This window comes from Jaculus jaculus, chromosome 5, assembly GCF_020740685.1.
Source record: "Jaculus jaculus isolate mJacJac1 chromosome 5, mJacJac1.mat.Y.cur, whole genome shotgun sequence".
Classification (NCBI taxonomy): Eukaryota; Metazoa; Chordata; class Mammalia; order Rodentia; family Dipodidae; genus Jaculus; species Jaculus jaculus.
In genome coordinates, this window is record NC_059106.1 from 23387161 (window position 1) to 23407785 (window position 20625).

Here is a 20625-nt window from a genome sequence, read left to right on the forward strand (position 1 = left end):
CTGGAGTTGGCCTAGCTCAGCAGGGGGTCCCATGGCCATAGTTAGGTTTAGGCTTGAGTCATCTCAAAGCTTTCCTCGCTCACAGGCTGATGGCTGACACTGGCCATGGCCACACATCGGCATGTACCTCTCCATATGGCTTGAGCTTCCTCACAGTGTGGCCATTGGGTTCCCAGGTGAAGTTTTCCCAGAGAGCCAGGCATCACCTTTATGATGTAGCCTCACAAGTCACACAGCATCACTTCCACTGTGGCTCTAAATCAACCCAAATTTAAGCAGAGGAAACCCAAACCACCCCATCCCAGCTCTTGATGGGAAGAATGTCAAAGTCATGAATTGTGGGATTGGTCTGTGGGATGGGAGATTCTGTGGCAACCATTTTTGGAAAACACAAGTTGCCACAAAAAAAAAAGTTGCCACAGATTTGTGACATTCTTTGTTTAAAACTTTTATTTATTTATTTATTTATTTATTTATTTGGTGTGAGAGAAACAAAGGAAGAGAGAGAGTGTGAGCGTGGGCATACCAATGCCTCTTGCTGTTGCAAATGAACTCCAGACACATGCACCACTTTGAGCATCTGGCTCAAAAACTCCAGATGCGTGGGCTACTTTATGCATCTGCCTTTATGTGGATATTGGGGAATCAAACCTGGGCTGGCAGGCTTTGTGAGCAAGTGCGTTTAATTGCTGAGCCATCTTTCCTGCCCTGGTTTTTTGTATTTTTAAAGACAAGGTTTCAGGCTGGAGGGGTGGTTTAGCTGTTAAGACATTTGCCCCCAAAGCTAAAGGACCCAGGTTCAATTCCCCAAGACCCACGCTAGCCAGATGCACACAGATGCACAAGGTGGTACATGCATCTAGAGTTTGTTTGCAGTGGCTGGAGGCCCTGGTTTGCCCATTCTTTCTCTATCTTTCTCTAATAAATAAAAATAAAATATTTAAAGACAAGGTTTCATGTAGTCAAGGCTAGCCTTGAACTGGACTTGTAGCTAAGCATGACCTTGAACTTCTGCTCCACCTCCCAAATGCTGGGATTATATGTTGGGCCCTGAGAGGCCTGGACGCGAGGCCTAGTGGAACTTCCTGTGGCTAGCTAAAGTTTGGCGACATGTCTCTGGGCAGCTGGGACTCAGCAAGACACCTAATGGCTTCTGGCCTGCTACTTCCACGTAGGAGTTGGAACTATCTTTTCAATGTCACAGTTTACTATTGGCCCTTACCGGTCCCCCATCCTAGAATCCCCGCCTTCGTTCTCAACATGATATAGGCAACAGCCTGTAACAATAAAGCGAGTTCCTGTTTTGACAAGACTCCCGACTCAGTGTGGTTTTTCTCCGGTGACCAGGAGAGGCTCTGAGTCGTCCGACGTCCACCCTCTTCCTCAACCCCTTGGGAGGAACCAGCGGGCCTGGTCCTTCCTCAGCACTACCCGCCGGGGGAGCCCAGCAGTTCACCACTGCATTCACCAGGCCAACTGTCCCCCAAGCTTTCAGGAGAGTTCTGTCTCTCCCTAGGCACACTGGGACTACAGGCACCCTCCAAAACATCTGGCTTTTACGTGAGTTCTGGGATCTTAACTCAGGTACCCGAGGACAATAATACAGTAGACACTTTCCCCACCTAGCCATCTTCTCATCCCTAAACATGTTTTTAAGAACTGTTATTATTACTCAGTTTTGACACTCAAAATTGTGATAGTTGTTCCTAACTGTTACAGTTTGCCCAAGCAGTCCTTTTGTTCTGTATTACATCTTCAAAACCCTACATTGTTTGAGGCAAATAACAGGATAGATTCCAGTCCTATTCTGTTCTTTCTCTGCTCCCGAGACATCAGCTCCTTTCGACCAGAGTCCAGATTTTTCTTGGTATATAATTATGTTACAGTAAAAAACCTAGGCACTTGAAATACACTGCAAATACTGTCTTTGTACAAAAACACTATGCCTGAGATATTTTTGACATGACAAACCTATCTTTTGAACGTGTCATTGTTCACCCTTCAAACTGATTTTTTTTTAATGCTACAAAGGACAATCTTGAAAAGTTGATTTTCTAGAGGAATGATACAGGTTTATGAAAGCTTTCTGTAACTAATCAAAAGGAACGTTTAGAGATGGGGTGTAGCTCAGTGGTAGGGTGCCTGGACACAGTCCTCACTTCCACCCCCAGCATTACCTGATTTTCTGTAACCTGTTTACCTTCTGTTTCCTTCAACGTATTTGAAAAGCATCTTCATTCATGATTTTCTTTGTTCTGTTGCTATAAAAACCTCATGAGACTGTTATCACCCTGGAACATGAAATTTGGAGTGACCTAAATCTTTGTTCCCTGGTCATGGTCACTCATAATTTGGCTGAAGAAAAAAACAACTCTTTTTTTAAAAACACACTATTACTTATAAGAAGAGAGCGCGAGAGAGGGAGAGGGCACACCAGGATCTCCAGCAGTTGCAAACAAACTCAAGATGCATGTGACACTTGGTGCATCTGGGGAATTGAACCCAGGTCATTAGTCTTTGCAGGCAAGTGTCTTAACCGCTGTGACATCTCTCCGTATACAAGAACATACCAATTCCTATTCCCTCTGAGGGAAGGGCTGTGTTTCTGCTACAACAGTTTATTCAGCCAGTCTTCTGCCTGGCCTCTTTGCGGTTTTACCCTCCAACACCGACAGGCAAGCTTAGGGAGGCGCTGCATTTTAGACGTCTGGCCTCTAGAGGGCGCGCGCTCGCCTTAGGTCCACTAGAGGCTCTGCTTTTTCCCAAGTGTTGCAATGCTGCGGGGAGTTTTCTTCCTTTCCCTACACCTGCAAGAGCGTGGATGCGCATTTCCTCTGAGCATCGCTCTGGAAGACTTGTTTCCTGGGACAGCCTGGGGTAGTCCCCATTCAGTAGAAGTAGCATCTTCTCAGAACCTTCCACCTGTGTACTGCAGGGAGGATGAAAAAAAGTCTATTCTGCCAGCCCTCCCTCCACTGAAGGACGAGGGTTTAATGTTGCCCTGGATTATTTGCTTAACGAGAAGAGAAAGGGCAAGCAATGCTCACTTCCTAGAGATGCAAGGCCCGGGGTTTGTGCCACCTTAGCCAGGGCTTCTCATAGTTCCCCACCTGTGCCCTTTAAGGATCCCAGGAATTATCTGTGTATTCTGCACGTGTGTGTGTGTGTGTGTGTCGTGCACGCTTTTACATGGGCTTACTTGTGTGCATAGCTACACATACATATGTATGCTCATGTGTGTGGAGGCCAAAGGGCAACCTTGGGTTCCTGGAGAATGCTGCCCACTTTTTTTTTGAGCTTGAAATAGTGGGCTGTTCCCACAAATTAGGTTAGACTGGCTGGCCAGTGAGCCCCAGGAAACCTCCTGCCTTCACCTCTTCAGTATTGGGTTTACAAACATGCGCCACCACACCCAGCATGTTTTATGGGTCCTGACGACTCAAATACTCATTCTTGACCAGGAAGCAGGTTACTAACTGAACCATCCATCTGGCCTATTTCCTGGGGACTGAACACTATTCAGCAACTAATCATGAACAGGAATGCCTACTGAACTGAGTTTGGGAGCTAAGCAACAAGGTTATTCTAAACCACAACATAGAACAATGCTATGATTTGGTTAAATATCCCACAGAGGCCTGTGTGACAAAGGCTTGGGGACCAGTCTGTGGAGCTACTGGGAATTGGTAGAACCTTTATGAGTGGGGCCTAGCAGGAGGGGCATTAGACATTAGAGGTGGGTCCTTGAAGGGAATATTTGAGACCCTGGCCTCTTCCTGTCTTTCCTCTACTTTCTCCCTGAGGTGAACAGCTTCCTGCAGCGGGCTTGGCCTCACCATGGGCCCACCGCACTGGGCTAAGGGACCAGGGATGAAATCTCTGAAACCACGAGTGCAGTTAAACCTTCCTGCCTTTTACATTGTCTGTCTCAAATGTGTGGGCTCAGTGATGGGAAGGTGACCAGCACACCTGCTGTATTGCACGTCTATGTTGGGCTCTGGAAAAACAGAAATAAATGAAACTCGTCCTGACCTCCAGAGCTGTCTCTCACCAGGCGTGGTGGCTCACGCCTGTCACCCCAGCACTGGGAAGGCTGAAGCATGAGTTCAGCGGTGGCAAGAGCTACACAGTGAGCTCTGGGTGACCGGGGCTGCACTCCAGAACCTTGCCTCAAAAGCGGGATGGGGGTATCTGTCACTTGAGAATGGTAAGATACAACCACTGTCCCATCTTTAGGTTTTCTTGTTAAGTGTATTGTTTGGCGTGTAAATGTGTGTGCATACGTATATGCGTGCTCATATGTGTGATGAAAATGTGTGTGCACATGGAGGCCAGAGGTTGATGTTAGGTGTCTCCCTTTGTCACTGCCCACCTTAGGGAGGGCCTCTCTAGACTAATGAGCCAGGGGGCCGTAGAGATCTGCCCATCTCTGCCTCCCCGTGCTGGGATTACGGGTACCAACCACCTGCGCAGCATTCAGACCGCAGGTTCTCGTGTTTATGTCACTTCACCCCCGGAGCCATCCTTGCAGCTAAGGGGTTATTATTTCACAGAGGAGAAAACGGAGACAGAACGTGGGAGCGAGGCCCTGCATTGCCTGGGTCACACAGAACGCCTCTAAAGCAGCTTCCTTGGTCTTCGCCCATTGTGCCTTACAAGAGCTTGTCCCAGGCTAGCTCCTGGGCCAGCAGCCTCAGCCTCTCCCGAGAACTTGGTAGAACGTTTCCAACCCCAGCCCAGTCCGGCTGAACCGGAGTGTCCCATTATCTGGGTGCTAATGGCCCTCCTGGTGATTGTCATGCACTGGCAAGTTTGAGGACTGCCACTCTGAATCCTGCTGCTTCTTCGGCTCTCCATCCAGCTCAGAAGAAGCCCTGGGCCCCGGAGCAGCTACTCCCCAGCTGCGAGGCCCAGAGAGGGGCAGGACCGATATGGTAGGCAATGTTTTTCTAAGTGTCAAAGGGCTGCCCCACGTGACTAGATGGTGTCCTCAGTGCAGGGCGAAGGTTTCTAGTTTATGGCCCATCCTGCTATCTTACACTCCGTGCTGGAGCCTCTGCAGAGTTTCCACTCAGCATTTGAAATATTGACCCAAACAGATACTAAGCTAGAAGGCATTAGGGGCAAATTTTGTAGGTGGGTGCGGGTGTTCCTGTGTGAATTGCAGGTGAGCATATGCCACGTGTGGAGGTCAGAAGACAACAGGGGGTGGCCCTTGCCCTCCACCTTGCTCAAGGCAGCTTGTCCACTGGTCCCATGCCGCAGATGACAAGCTAGCTGGCCCATGAGCTTCCAGGCGATGCTCCTGTCTCCATGGCCCTAGTTCCCATAGGCACGCTGGGATAGTGGCCATAAGGTGCCCGGCTTTAGGTGCATGATCTCGCAGCAGAGGGCTTTCCTTTCGCTGACAGGAGGGCCAGGGCCACCCAAGGATCGGCTGACAGTCCCACCTGCTACCTGAGGAAGAAGGCGCTTCGTGGTCAGGACGTTCCTGTCTAGGTCACGCACCCACCTTTAGACCCACGATACCACCAACCAGGGGCTTCAATGCCAGGGAATTCCGAGATTGTAGCTCCATTGGGACAGGGGGACACTGCAGTGAGAGAGGGGCTGAGCTTCCTCCAGAGAACGAGGAAGTGCCCCGAAGAAGAGAAGACAGGACGCCAGAGCGGGGACAGCTGGTGGCCGAATTCAATGATGCTTTCGGTGTAATTTCAAGCAGAGTCCAGCAGAGGAAGGTGTTGGGGTTTGTTGGGAGGTGTGGTACTCCTTGGCCCACACCTTGCGAAGCCAAATTGCTCCCAGCTGACGCCATTCTGGTGACGGGGTGAGTGTGAACACAGCTGCAGTCGCTTCTTGTTTTGTTACCAGCGCCTCCCAGCCCTGCCAGTCTGCCCAGGGACGTGGGGTAGGCAGGCTGAGAGCTGGGGATCCACTATTGTGCTGGGCACCGTGCCTACTGGGCTTTCCCCCCAGAGAACAGTGTTTGCAGGTTTTCGGCTCACCGTCTAAGCGGATGAGCATTCTGGAACGTGTCTAAGTACTGTTAACACAAACAAAACACCTGCACAAACACCCAGGTAAGCCCACCATGGAGGTGTCAGGCCAGAGACTGATCCAGAAGAGAGGTCTGGGTTGAAACCTCCCACAACTGCCATTCCTAAGCAGGAATCCCTGGGTGAGCGCCTTGGCCTGCTCTTGTTTCTGGTTTGTCCTCTAAAGGAGACCTAGAGCAGCGCGTGCCTTCAACGGGACGTGAGGAATACACGACACAGTGCATTCGTCAAGCTGGTACAGTACCCAGTACGTATGTAAGTGCTTGACAAAGATTATAGTTTGTGTGCTAAAACACACGCACACGCATTTTTTTATTACAGACATGCTTAATATGGATATATCATGTGTTGGTACCATTCTTTCCCTCGCCCCTGCACCCATTCTGCTGGGGACCCTCCTCATTCCCTGAGCCATGGCAGGCGAGTTCTAAGTCTGCTTGGGTGACGAGCTCTCAGGAGCCTCCAGATCGCTGCTTTGGTAGGTGTCGAGTATCCTCAGCGTCAGCCTCCGTCACATTGGTGCTGATTGCCAGGCTCGCATTGGAAGCTGCATTCTTGCTCATCTCCCCAGTTCCTCTGTCAGATCCACATGTTAGTGCCCCACTTGTTTGGTTGCCCATACATCTATCTCCCATACATTTTTGCATGTGTATGTGTGTATGTGAATTCATGTGACGTGTCTGGGCACACGTTTTTCTGTGCATGGAGGCCAGAGATGGACATCAGGTGTGCTCCTCAATCACTCTCCACTTTGCTGAGGTGAGATAAACTGTCTGTACACAAATATAAGTAAGAAAATAAGTAAGTAAGTAAAAGAAAAGGGAGGGTCTGGCCTCACAATCCCTTCTGTGAATATGCCTGCCCCCAACGATCTGAACTGATTTAAACACATCAGTGCAACTGAGTCAAGATCTCTCACTTGAACCCAGAGCTTGCTGAGCTGATCTAGCCAGCCAACTTGCCGCAGGGAGTCCCCATCTCTCTCTGTCTCCTGAGCGCTAGGAATGCAGGCACATGACACCATTCCTGGCATTTACTTGAGTGCTGGGAATCTGAACTCAGGTCCTCATGCCTACATGGTAAATACTTTATCCACTGGGCCACCTCCCCAGGTTCTCGCAGCTCTGTTAGTACGGAAGAAAACCCTTCTTAATGCCTGACTGCTCCCCACAGGTGTGAATCAAGCTTTCCTGCAGACCTGATGCCATGAGAACACCAATCCGGGTACTAAATTCATTCAGTAGTAACCTCGGGGGTCTTTGGCGTTGGAGGACTTCAAGAGGGCTTATTGCTCTCACTAGTGTTGACATACACCAATAGGGGACGTGTGCCTAAGGAAGGATAATGTCTCTGTCCCAATGTGTCCATATGCACAAACACACAGGCAGCCTCTGGTCACCACTTCCACCCCCAGGAAAAGCCACGCCCCAAGCCTCTCATTCTGAGCCCACATTGCTCTGTGGGCAATGGTAAATAAGGAAAGACTAAGATATCTCCTGAGAATTCAGAACAAGGGAAGAATGTAGTCCAAGAAATTAAGGAAAGCAGAAAGCCTGCAGGGCTGAATTTTCCAACGGCAACTGCACATTGAAACCACTTGGGGGTAGGCTGTCAGTTTCCCATCACTGTAATAAAAGTTGTTCACCAAAGCGAGGAAGTGAAAAGAAAGAAAGAGGAGGGGCTGGTCCCACAAGCCTCTGCAGGGACACCCCACCCCAATGATCTAACCTCCTAATAGGCCTGTCTCCTAAAGGTGCCACTGCTTCACAGTATGCCACAGGCTGGTGAGCAAGCTTTCAACACATGGGCCTTGGAGGACATGGATGTGAATCATATGGGGAGGGCTGGAGGGATGGCTCAGTGGTTAAAGGCACTTGGTTGTCAAGCCTGATGGCCCAGGTCCAATTCTCAGTATCCATGTAAGGCCAGATGCACAAAGTGGTACATGGATCTGGAGATTGTTTGCAGGTCCTGGTGTGCCTATTCTCTTAATCACTCTATTTCTGCCTTAAAATAAATAAACATAAAATAAAATAAACCACATCCAGGAACTTTACAAAAGAATGCCATTTATCAAAGTAGAAAACCAGAAGCTACAGAGAACTCAACACTGAGTTAGACTTCTAACATGCCTGCTAAGGCTCCAGGAACATTGTAGAAGAAGGGGTAGAAAGAGTGTAAAAGCCACAGGGTGGGTGGGATTATCCTGAGGCACAGCCCCCAACACACACACACATACACACACACACACACAGGAATGAGGCCTTCAGGACCCCACAGTGAATACCAATAACCTCAGTGAGGTGGGCCCTTGGTGGAATGGGAGCAAGGGAGAGGGGATAAAAGAGTATAACCTTCTAAAATATAAATTTTAATTTTTTTTCAAAGCGGAAAATAATGCCATGTTATGCCCCATGGAGATGCTGAGCCCACGGCTTGGGGTGGAGCAAGATGTAGAAGATTCTAATGTGTGATTAGAATTAGTATTCCTGCCTCAGGGTCTGACTTCTGCAGGACGGCTCCAACTTCTGATCCTCCTGAGAGCATAGATACATGCCAACACACCTGGTTTATGTGGCTCTGGGTGTCAAACCCAAGGCTTTCTACATTTTAGGCACTCTCCCAGGCACTCGAACAGCTGAGCTATACCCCTAGTCCTAGGTAGTATTTTTTTTTTTTTAATGTTTTTCAAGGTAGGGTCTCACACTAGCCCAGGATGACCTGGAATTCACTATGAAGTCTCAGGGTGGCCTCAAACTAATGGTGATCCTCCTACCTCTGCCTCCTGAGTGCTGGGATTAAAGGCACGGGCCCTATGTAATATTTTTTTAATATTTTATTTATTCATTTATTTATTTGAGAGGGAGAGAGAGAGAAAGGCAGATAGAGACAGAATGGGCATGCCAGGGTCTCTAGCCACTGCAAATAAACTCCAGACACCTGTGCCACCTTGTGTATCTGGCTTACATGGAACTAGAGAATCAAACCTGGGTCCTAAGACTTCTCAGACAACCACCTTAACAGCAGGAAGTTGATGCTGGAGTTGCTGCTTGCAGCCATCTTGCATGAAACTGGATCAGGTGTGAGTTCTAGTTCCGCCAAGGCAGGCAAGGTGGCATCGATTAGAAGAAAAGCTACCCTTAGAGATCCTTTATGAGAGATCCATTATATTTATCATTATGAGAGATCCTCTATGAGAGGGTGGGAAAGGTGGCTCAGTGGTGTAGGTGTTTGCATGGAAAGCCTAACGACCCAGGTTCAGTTCCCCAGGACCCACATAAAGCCAGATGCACAAGGTGGCACATGTATCTGGAGTGAATTTGTAGTAGCTCGAGGATCTGGTAAGTCCATTCTCTCTGTCTCTCTTCTATCTCTCTCTGCTTGCATATAAACAAATATTTCTTTTTTTTTTTGTAAGAAAAGGAAAAGATAGCTTTCCTAAGGATAACACTCAAGGTTGTTGTTGGCCTCCACATATATATACATGCCACATACACATGTGTGTTTGCATGTCTATGGCTATGCATACACATGTAACACACACATATAAATAAACAAATAGGTATAGAAATTCGTAAGCTATGTTGATAGCACCAGGGTCCATTTGTACTCCCATAGCAGCTCATTTGCCCTCTACTCAAGGCATGTTAGCCCACTCTTCTTGTTGGGCCCTCGAAATTGATCTAGTAATTGTGACACAAGTACCCCTATATAAACCGTGTAATCAGACATAACCCACACAGCAAGCATTTACCATTTCCTACTGTTAGGATCTTCACTTTTCAAAACACTGGTTATGCCCCAACCCCACTAGTTTCAGTGGGACCTAACTGCCCTGCCATTTGAAAAACACAGGAGTAGATCCACAGGAACATCAGTAGGAATGGTCTGAAATCATGTTGTCAGGTAAGAAAAGCAGGAAAGAAACAATGAAAGTTTACAGCACTGTGTGACTTCAGAAAGCAAAACACACCAGCACATCGATATAGTAAGTACACAAAACATGTTAGCTATCAGAAGGAATGAGAAGGGAAAGGAGACTGAATGCAAGGATCACATCAGTATGCCATCACCTAGAAAGAATACTTAATTAGTTCTAAAACTGGGACAACCAGATGAAAAGAGGGAGTCTTGCTAGAAACCTTTGAAAGCAAGGCAAACATCTAGAAATGACCCAAAGCTGGAGAATGCATTTAAATGTATCTGTATAATCCGTCCACCAGGGTCAGAGGCAGAATACCTTCCAGTGCAAAGTGGAAGGGAAGGGCTGGAGAGATGGCTTAGCAGTTAAGCACTTGCCTGTGTGGCCTAAGGACCCTGGTTCGAGGCTCGATTCTCCAGGACCCTCGTTAGCCAGATGCACAAGGGGGCGCACACGTCTAGAATTCTTTGCAGTGGCTGGAAGCCCTGGCGCGTCCATTCTCTCTCTCTCTCTATCTGCCTCTTTCTCTCTCTCTGTCACTCTCAAATAAATAAATAAATAAAAATGAACAAAAAAATTCAAAGTGGAAGAGAAGAGAAAGCATTGCCTCACTGTGGACATACATGATGTCTGCTGAGAAGCAAGTGATCATTTTAGAAGCTTGCAGAGGGGACAGAGGTACAGGAGTTACCAGGGTACACACTGGGTGTTTCAGGGGATAGATTTGAGGCTAGGGCCACTGTAACTCCAAGGAGGGGCTCTCTGTATTCTCAGGGTTGCCTCCAACTCACAGCGATCTTCCTACTTCTGCCTCACAAGTGCTGGAATTAAAGGCGTGCACCACCACGCCTGGCTTTCTTTGCTTTTAATTAAATAGACTTTGTGGCCAGGTGTGGTGATGCTCACTTACAGTTCCTGTTACTCAGAAACTGAGGTAGGAGGATTGCTGAAGGCAGGAGTTTGAGGCCAATCTGGGCAACATAGCATAAGTCCATTTCATACACAAATAAATACTACCATGTTAACTAAAAACAAATAGAACGGAAGGTATAGCTGAGTGGCAGAACCATTGTCTAGCATATTGATAGGTTTGATTCCCAGTATCACAATACATACACACACACACAAACACACATACACACACACACACACAGTTTTAAAAATGACTTTGGGTTGACTCGTTGGCAATTTAGGGGGAAAATTCTTACCTTATATAACAAATTCTCAAGCTGAGGGGTATGGCTCAGAGGTGCTTAGCCTATGTGAGGCCCTGGGTTCAATCCCCAGCACCACATTAAATAAACAAATAAAAACGAAAATAGCTGGGTGCAGTGTCACATGCCTGTAGTTCCGGCTTCTAGAGAGGTCCAAGGAGGAAGATGACTCTTTAGTCCAGGAATTTAAGACCAGCGGGGCACCATAGTGAGACCGTGTCTCAAAAATATATGCATGTATGCATACGTATTTAAATACATTAAACAGTGGTGTAAATTAGTGGTAGAACACTTGCCTAGCATGCACAAGGCCATGGGGTTTGATCCCCAGCACCAGAAAAAAACCTTACAAGGGAACCAACACGGGGCATCAAAACACCCATTTCGGTCTGGAGAGATGGCTTAGTGGTTAAAGCACTTGCCTGGGAAGCCTCAGGACCCATGTTCAACTCTCCAGGTTCCACGTAAGCCAGATGCACAGTGACACAAGCAAGCAACATTGCACATGTGGGGCTGGAGAGATGGCTTAGCGGTTAAGCGCTTGCCTGTGAAGCCTAAGGACCCCGGTTCGAGGCTCGGTTCCCCAGGTCCCACGTTGGCCAGATGCACAAGGGGGCGCACGCATCTGGAGTTCGTTTGCAGAGGCTGGAAGCCCTGGTGCGCCCATTCTCTCTCTCTCCCTCTATCTGTCTTTCTCTCTGTGTCTGTCGCTCTCAAATAAATAAATAAAAATTTTTTAAAAAAAAGATTGCACATGTGCACAAGGGGACACACATGTCTGGAGTTCGATTGCAATGACTGGAGGCCCTAGCATGCCAATTCTCTCTCTCTCTTTTTTGTTCTTTCACTCTCACTCTTGTATAAAAAAGGGGGGAGTCTGTTGGGCAGGTCTCAAAAAAAAAAAAAAACCCACCAAGTTCAAGGTCCAGAGCTGCCCCTGCCCTCCCTTCACAGCAGTAAAGGCCCAAGATAGTTCTGCCCCCCCATCCCCGCCCCGCCCCCTGGCTCCCATCGTGGTAAATAGCAAATGCAGCAAGCACTCCGGTGGGAGAGAGGGACTTTCCTGGACTTTCCTGGGGGGGAGGGTCATGCTATGTTTACCTTGCTCACTGGTGCTTGGTGTAGCTTCCTGGGACCTTTGACCTCTGCAGGGTTCCAGGTGAGCTAAGAATACTGACACATTCCTGGAAGTGATGAGTCTGCTCTTACAGTGCCTCCAGGCCTGTTTACTGCCTCCCAAGACAAGCAAAAACATGATCAAAACATGATCAGAATCTTCACTTCACTTCGGGAGCATGAGGGGTCCTGGTGTCATGGAGGGCTCCTAAATTAGGGGAGGACTTGATTTATAAATGTGGGGACCCTGCAGCAAGACTTTCTCAGTGGTCCCATCATCTCGTCTAAGTGCAGAGGCACCTTCAAATGCGGACGCAGAGTGGGGAAGAGGAGATTTCCCAGCAACCACAGAGGTCCATCCAATCCTTCAGCTAGCTCTTCCGGCGGCACCAGAGGCAGGAATCACCAGCTGGATCACCTGCAGCTCCTTGGATGATACAAGCCCTTCTTTAAGAAATGGGCTGAACTTCATACCCATGGCCAGGGAGGAAAGCATGGGCAGGATGGGGTAGCCAAGCATCCAGCCCCATTAGAATGCGGTTAACCGGGTTATGTTAATCATGTGCAATCAGGTACTTGCTAGGAGATGGGGGGTCAGACTGCAGGCCTAGAGCTCAAAGGGCACCTGGGGAAAGGGAACGGGCAGGGGGCTGGCAGGAGTATGAGGCCCAGAATGCAGGTCATGGGAAGAGGTAAGAGAAGAGGCAAAGGGCTGGCCCACAGCTCCGTCCCCAAGGCCACCCAGCACAGGTGCCTCCGAGGTCAGGAGTCCAGGGTGTGGAAGGAGGGAAGGTTAGTCATCGCGGCAGCCGGCAGTGCTCAAGCTAGCCTGTGAATCCTCTTGGTCCATTATGATCTCTGGGCCTCTGGAGTGTGTCTTCCCTGTGCCACCTTGAGACCTGGAGTCCTTGTTCCCTCTCACCCCTATCTACAGAGAAATAGCAGCTCAGCTTTAAAAAGAGATTAAACACTGGGTGTGGCGGAGCCTGTCTGTAATCCCAGCATAAAAGAGGGGAAGGCAGGAAGATGAGTTCAGGTTCACCTCAGCTATGTAGGGAGTTCAAGGCCAGCCTGGGCCACATGAGACCTTGTCTCCAAAAGAATTAAGTTATTAAAAAATAGGTTCTTTTAAGCCAGATATGAATGACATGCCCAGGAATATGGTTGCAAGTTATCCTGAATGTATTTTTTGTCCCCAGTGGAAGAGACTGTAGGGAATTTTATATTCACAGAACAAAGGAAATCACAAAACAATCCCTTTACCAATTGCACTGGTGGGAATGGCGGGTACATGGAGATAGCTCTTCTGTAGGTTTCACGTGCTTTCTTAAGGTCAGTAGAGTCCAGAAGTCTGTCAAATTTGGTTACGCATCCAAGGTGCTAGCTCAGATTCCGAAGGTAATTCTCTTCTCCTTCCCCTCTTGCCTCTCCTTTCTCCCACCTTCCTTCCTTCCCTCCCTCCCTCCTTCCTTCCTGTCATTTCCTCTTCCTCCCTCTTTCCCTCCCTCCTTCTTTCCTCCCTCCCCTTCCTTCCTTCCTTCCCTCCTTCCTTCCTTCCTTCCTTCCTTCCTTCCTTCCTTCCTTCCTTCCTTTCTTTCCTTCCTTCTTTACTTCCCTTCCCCTCCCTCCCTCCCTTTCTTTTTTTCTGAGGCATCTCACTAGCCCAACAAAAAAAGAAGCTACCTCAAGCAAGGTGGAAGGAGAGGACGACACCCCAAGGCTGTGGCCCTGTGTGCTGCAGTGTACTGGCCCGTGACTTCTGGGTCTCCTGGCTCCACCTCCTATTGCCAAAGGCTTTGTTGGAATTACATGCACGTGCCACTTTATACCAGACATTATATGGGTTCTGAGAAATTGATCTAAGGTCAACAGGATTACAAAGAAGCTTACAAGCTTCTTTCCTGAGCCATCTCCCCCACCCTGGGAGGATTTTTACCATCAAGCCCAGGCACTTTATCCCCGGGAGGCTTTCAATTTTCTTGTTTGTTCCTCCCCAGCAGTACAGTAGTAGGTACCAAACAGACTGATCAATCCATCCAACCCATGGGTCCTGACTGTCTTCATTGTGCCTGGCTCTGTGGTGACATGGCAAAGTCCTTGGCCTCTTTGAGCTGTAAAATAACAATTGTAATTCCCAAGCTCAAGAGGTTGAGACAAGAGAATCGATGAGTTCACAAGTTTCAGGCCAACAAGGAAAACATAGTAAGATCCAGCCTCAAAACTAAAATTAATGAATTAATTCATAACAGAAGGCCATTGTTACAGACTTAGTTCCTGGACTAGGCCTCAATAGACCAAGCTCAAAAGCAAAGAAAAGCTCCAGGGCTCCTTCAAGAGTGATGACCTGAGTTTAATCCCCAGAACACTCACAAAAACCCAGGGTGTGGCAGCACAGGCTCGTGACCCCAGGGCTGGGGAGGTGGAGACAGAGAATCCCTGGGGTTCACTAGCCAATGTGTGGTGCTGCAAGCCAGTGGGAAACCCTGTCTCCCGATTCTCCTGCCTCCAGCGCCAGCAATTTCCTACCTGTGGGCACCACCACAATTGACAGAGACCCTGTCTCAAAAAAGCTAAATTATGCTGGAAGAATGACACCCAAGGTTGTCCTGTGGCCTCTACATACATGCACACAGGCATCGGCACAAACGTGGAAACATGCGTGTGTGAACACATGCACATGCCAAGGCCACACACCTGAGACAAAGTTGTCTACTTCACCTTCTCGGAAATGAGGGTTAAGAGAAATGACAGGCAGATTTCCCAAACAGGCCAATTTCAGTTGGCATGATAAGGAAGTTCTCTGTCCCCTTTTACAGGAAAGTTAACTTGAAGTCATTTGAGTCTGGTTATTTTTCTATTGCCTGCTTACCTGTTTCTACCTTCCACAGGAAGAAACTTTGAAATGATCAACTGTCCTTTTAGTTTCTTATAGTTGCTTAAATTTTGTCAAGTACCTTTCTGTCCATAAACCAACCTCGGCAGTTCCATTCAATTAGGAATGCAAGTTCTCTTTTTAAGAAAGACGATCCTGTTGTCCAGCTCCAGAAAGAAAAATAAATCCAATTAAGACTGTAACAAACAGCTTCAGGTTCGCTGAGATGAACTTTCAGACCAGGCATAGTTATGGAGGAAGGGATTTATTGAAGTTTACAGATCCAGGGGAAGTTCCATAATGGCAGAAGAAGCTGGCCTGCCTGCACAGGACCAAGCAGAGAGAGAGAAGCACAAGCCTAAAAAGCCAAAAGCCTCAGCACACTTCAGGAACTCCAGCTAGGCACGCTTTGCATATCTTTAGATTAAAATCAGAAACCCATCACCACAATTTAAGACCCACCCAGTGACATTGCCTCCATCCAGGTAACCAGCAGATGCAAACTACAAACAAACAACTGAATATATTGGGGGCCACCTTTTCTATTCAAACCACCACAAAGACCATTAAACTCAATGCTGGACTTTGTTCTTGGACAGAGCTAACACTGTAAAGGAAGACGGGGTGAGGCAGGAAGGAGAGATGAGAAAAAGAACAGAGGAGGCTGCTTTACATGTGGTAGTCATGGTTGTCTTGTCTGATAAGGTGACATGTGATCCCAGAACTCAAAAGGATGAGTGATGAGTTATATATGAATACTTAGGTGTGTTTTTGTATGTGTTCGTGTGTGTGTGTGTGTGTGTGTGTGTGTGTGTGTGTGTGTGTGTGTAAGCCAGAGTTTAATGTCAAGATGTCTTCCTCAATTGCTCTCCACCTTGTATTTTGACATGATATCTATCTCTCTCTCTCTATCTCTCTCTCTCTCTCTCTTATCCTAGAGCTCACCACTTCAGCAAGCCCTAAGGATCCTCCTGTCTTTGTCTGCCCCAGTGCTGGAATTACAAGCATATATTACTGTACCCAGCTCTTTTTTTTCATGTGGGTGCTGGGGGAGCCAAACTCAGGCCTGCACTTTACAGACTGAGCCATCTCCTGACCTGATCTTTTTTTTTTTAATTTTAGTGGTGACGGCAGTGAAACCTGAAATGTGTACACATGATCAGGCTAGGCAAGCGCTCCACCACTGAGCATCACCCCAGCCCAGAGAGGATGTCGTGAGGTACAACTTCCTGGGCAGAAGTACAAAGGTCCAGCCGCGAGAGACCCTGTTGACTGACTGATAGACCTAGTGTGTACTACTTCCCCCATCGGCACCAGTAGCCTGAGACTCTTAAGAAACTTGTCTGCTCTTTTCAACCACACCAAAGTGGTTGGGAGCACTTCCTCCTTTAATGACATTCCTTTTCCCCCAACCCTGGCTGGCTTTACAAGTGGGAGTGGGGAAGAAACACGGGTTCAATCTGTCACTCTGTCTGGAGAGAAGACAGAGGGCCTGTGGTACCTTACAGCTCGCCTATCTCACCCATGTTCATGCCTATGCTGTTTCTGGTTTCAACAGCTGGTTTTAGCATCTGGAGACCACCCTGTCATCCCACTCCACCTCTGTCTCTGTCCTTGCCATGGCCCCTGACACTCCTGCTGTTACCAGAGTTGTTAGCACCTGGCAAGATAGGATTGGCCTCTCATCCTCTGATTAAGAGACAAGTTATAGGGAGGAGAAGATAAACAAGACATTTATTTAATTGTGGCAGGAAGAAAGAGGCACTGAGATGAACATATGAAAAGCCAGGCACGGTGACACATGCTTTTAATCCCAGCACTCAGGGGGCAGAGGTAGGAGGATCACTGTGAGTTCAAGGCCAGCCTGGGACTACATAGTAAATTCCATGTCAGTGTGGGCTAGAGCAAGACTCTACCTCAAAACCAAATAATAATAATAATAATAATAATAATAATAACAACAACAACAACAATATATGATGACTGAAGAAATGCCTCACTAGATAAAGTGGTTGCCATGTAAGCATGAGAACGTTTTTAGATCCCAGTACCCATGTGCAAATGTTGGGCATGGTGGGGCAGTCCTATGATGCCAGCACGCGGGAGGCAGAGACAGGGATCCCTGAGGGTCACTGGCTCCCTGGTGTAGCCAAATCTGTTAGCTGTAGGTTCAGGTAGAGAGATCCGGCCTCAAAACATAAAGGAGAGAGTGAAACAGTAAGCCACCTGACAGCAGACTCTGGCCTCCATGCTCGTATGTGTGCGTGGCCACACCCACCACGTGCACATGTGCACCTGCACACACACGCATCCTAACAACCTACAAAGAGTCATGAGGCCGGGGATGGAGGTGGAATCTTGGACCTGGCCCAGTTCTCTAGCCCACTTTCATTTTGGGAAAATTTTTTAAATATTTTATTTATTTGTTTGTTTGTTTATTTGAGAGAAAGAGGCAGTGGAGGGGGGGGAGAGAGAATGGGCACACCAGGCCCCTAGCCACTGCAAATGAACTGAAGATGCATGCACCACCTTGTGCAGCTGGCTTACATAGGTACTGAGGAATCAAACCTGGGTCCCTAGGCTTTGCAGGCAAGTGCCTTAACTACTAAGTCATCTCTCCAGCCCAATTCTCAGAAATTCGTTTCCTTTTTCTTTCTTCGTAAACTGTCTGTTTCTGTGTCTGCATCCCTCACCCAGTTCTTTGCTCTGTGTCACAAGCTGTTGGAAATCTTATCAGTTGTCCCCTGAACTCCCATTCACCCCTATAACACAATGAGGCCACATCGGAAGAGAAACAGATAGGTCCGGTAACCCTTCCTCCCAGTCCATCGTCAGGGGTCCTGGCATGAGGTTTGGTTTAGTTTTATTTATTTATTTATTTATTTATTTATTTGAGAGCGACAGACACAGAGAGAAAGACAGATAGAGGGAGAGAGAGAGAATGGGCACGCCAGGGCTTCCAGCCTCTGCAAACAAACTCCAGACGCATGCGCCCCCTTGTGCATCCGGCTAACGTGGGACCTGGGGAACCAAGCCTCGAACTGGGGTCCTTAGGCTTCACAGGCAAGCGCTTAACAGCTAAGCCATCTCTCCCGCCCTGGTTTAGCTTTAAATAGAGGACAAGAGACATACATAATTGAAAGGTATTTCTCCAGGTGTAGTCCCACTTGTCCCTGACCCTTCTCTGTCCAGGCTCCAGTCTATCCTGCAAGGTGGTCTGATAAGTTCTCCAACTCTGTGTGAATTATCTTCCTGGAAGACAAGTGCCTCCTCTGACTGGTACCAGGCTTCAGCTTTTTCCTTCTCCCAGCATGGGATTCCAATTCTTCAGGGTCTTATTGTTTCCATGGTCTGACAGCCAAAGGGAGGGGCACAAGTGTCTATAAAATATCTTTGGTCCTGGTGGGGGGGGGCAGGACATTTACACTCACAGTCACCTATGAGCTGTCTGCTTCTCCTGTCTCTCCAGGGAGGGGGGCACTCAAGGAGTGCCGTGGGCAAGGCAAGAGGGTCAGGATCTTAGCACAAACCACCCAGACCCCATGCCTGGTGTTCTGTGCTCCTTACAGGCAAAAACTGGTGGAAACTGGACAGTCACTTCCTCTTTAATATTCCTAAGGCATTTCTGCTTCTCCAGCCCTTTTGCTGACAATTCCTCTAAATTCTACCGATTCAAGACTTTTCTATTCTTACAAGCAAAGCACAACACGCACCCTCTGTAAACATGCCAGTCCCTCGAGACATCTCAGAAGGCACAAGATGGGCGCTGATTGTGCAACCTTTCTCTCTCTCTCTCTCTCTCTCTCTCTCTCTCTCTCTCTCTCTTTCTTTTTTGAGTCAGTATTTCATGTAGCTCAGGCATGCCTCCAGCTTGTTATGTAGGGGGAGGTTGACCATAAACTTCTGGTCCTTTTGCCTCCACCTCCCGGGTGTGCAATTATGGTCGTGTGCCACCACACCTGGTTGATGCAGCTCTGGGGATGGAGGCCAGAGCTTTGCGCATGCCAGACAAGCCCTCCACTGACTGAGCTCCAGCCCCAGGAACAGCTCCTTATAGGTGAATTACTGCAACCCAGGATCCTTTGCAGAGTATTTTAGGGTTTGGTGAGGTGATCCCCAATAGTGTTAGTTCCTCTTTCTCTGGGAGCCACTCCTCTGGAGCCCAGAGCTGCAGGAAAAGGAGTGCCTGACTTCTGGTACCCCTGACTGGGGGAAAGCACATGACATCAGAGGGAAGGCCTCAGGACAGAAAAAGGCTGAGCTGGCTGGACTGGACGTGGCCCACTGCCCTTCATTTTAGCCCAGCGTTCCCAGAGGCCAGCTCCCACACCAGCAGCACCAATGCCACTCCAGCTCTCACCCCCAGACCCACTCATGGCAACTCTGGGGAGGGACCCCACAGTGTGCGCTTGAACAAGCCCTGCAGGGGGTGCCCATGCGCTGCCTCCGCACCTCATTCGCCCATCCCCAGCATGGCTATGTGGTTGTCCAAGGTCTCTCCACTAGTGACGGCACCAGGTGACAGGGAGGTGGTCGATGCACACACTGCTGTGGCTTCCAGTGTGTCTCCCAGGCTCGTAAGTACAGCCCTCCACATGTCTTTGGGTGAGTCGCAGAGACTGCTGCTTGCCTGCCAGAAAGAACCAGATGGTTTCATCAACCCCATTTAGTAAGGAGCTGGCTTTCTAGGTGGGACCCCTGACACCACCCACTTCCTCACAGCAGGGGAAGGGGAGAAGGTGCTGGCTGGAATTCCAGGAATGGTACCGAGGGCTTCCTGCACACTAGCGCAAGCTGTGCACTGAGCTACACCTTAGCCCTACATTTGTATTTCCTCTTCCTCCTCCTCCTTCCCCATCTTCCCACTTCCTCCTTCTCTTTCTCCTCCTCTCTTCCATTCTTTCTTTCTTTCTTTCTTTCTTTTTCTTTTTCGAGGTAGGTTCTCACTCTAGCCCAGGCTGTCCTGGAATTCACTGTGTAGTCTCAGGGTGGCCTCGAACTCATGGTGATCCTCCCACCACTGCCTCCCAAGTGCTGGGATTAAAAGCATGAGCCACCACGCCAGGTTTATGATTTCTTTTTGAGACAAGATCTCACTTTAGCCCAGGCTGGCCTTGTACTTGCAGCAACCCTCCTTCCTGCCTTGCCCTCCTCAATGCTGAGATTACAGGCGAATGGGTCTTGTCTTGGTCATATCTGCATTTCTGTTAGTCCCTGTGAGTCGTTCCTTCTTCCTTACTGGGTAGAGAAGGTCTAAGGTAAGCAGGCTCACTCCAGAAGATTCCACTAGACTCACACTTCACAAGGGCCCAGCCCTATCGCATGCATTAATCTCACTTATTAACCTGGGCTTCGCAAAGTTAAACAGCCCAAGGTCACACAGCAAGTGCTGAAGGCTGAAGACTTGGGACGCACGCAGGGTTGGGCAAGCTTGGGCTGGAACCG

At 48.5% G+C, this 20625-nt stretch overlaps 1 long non-coding RNA gene across 2 annotated transcripts; it reads right to left on the minus strand.

Moving 5' to 3' along the window:
* Positions 1-6414: 6414 nt before the first annotated feature.
* On the minus strand, positions 6415-20398 carry LOC123460894. Of its 2 annotated transcripts, none has more exons than XR_006637269.1 (3): positions 20349-20398; positions 19633-19810; positions 6415-6829 (listed from the first exon to the last, which is right to left on the minus strand). It is a non-coding gene; the product is annotated as an uncharacterized LOC123460894 (long non-coding RNA). The 2 variants fall into 2 exon arrangements; XR_006637270.1 differs by lacking the exon at positions 6415-6829 and adding an exon at positions 18271-18286.
* Between the last annotated feature and the right edge of the window lie 227 nt (positions 20399-20625).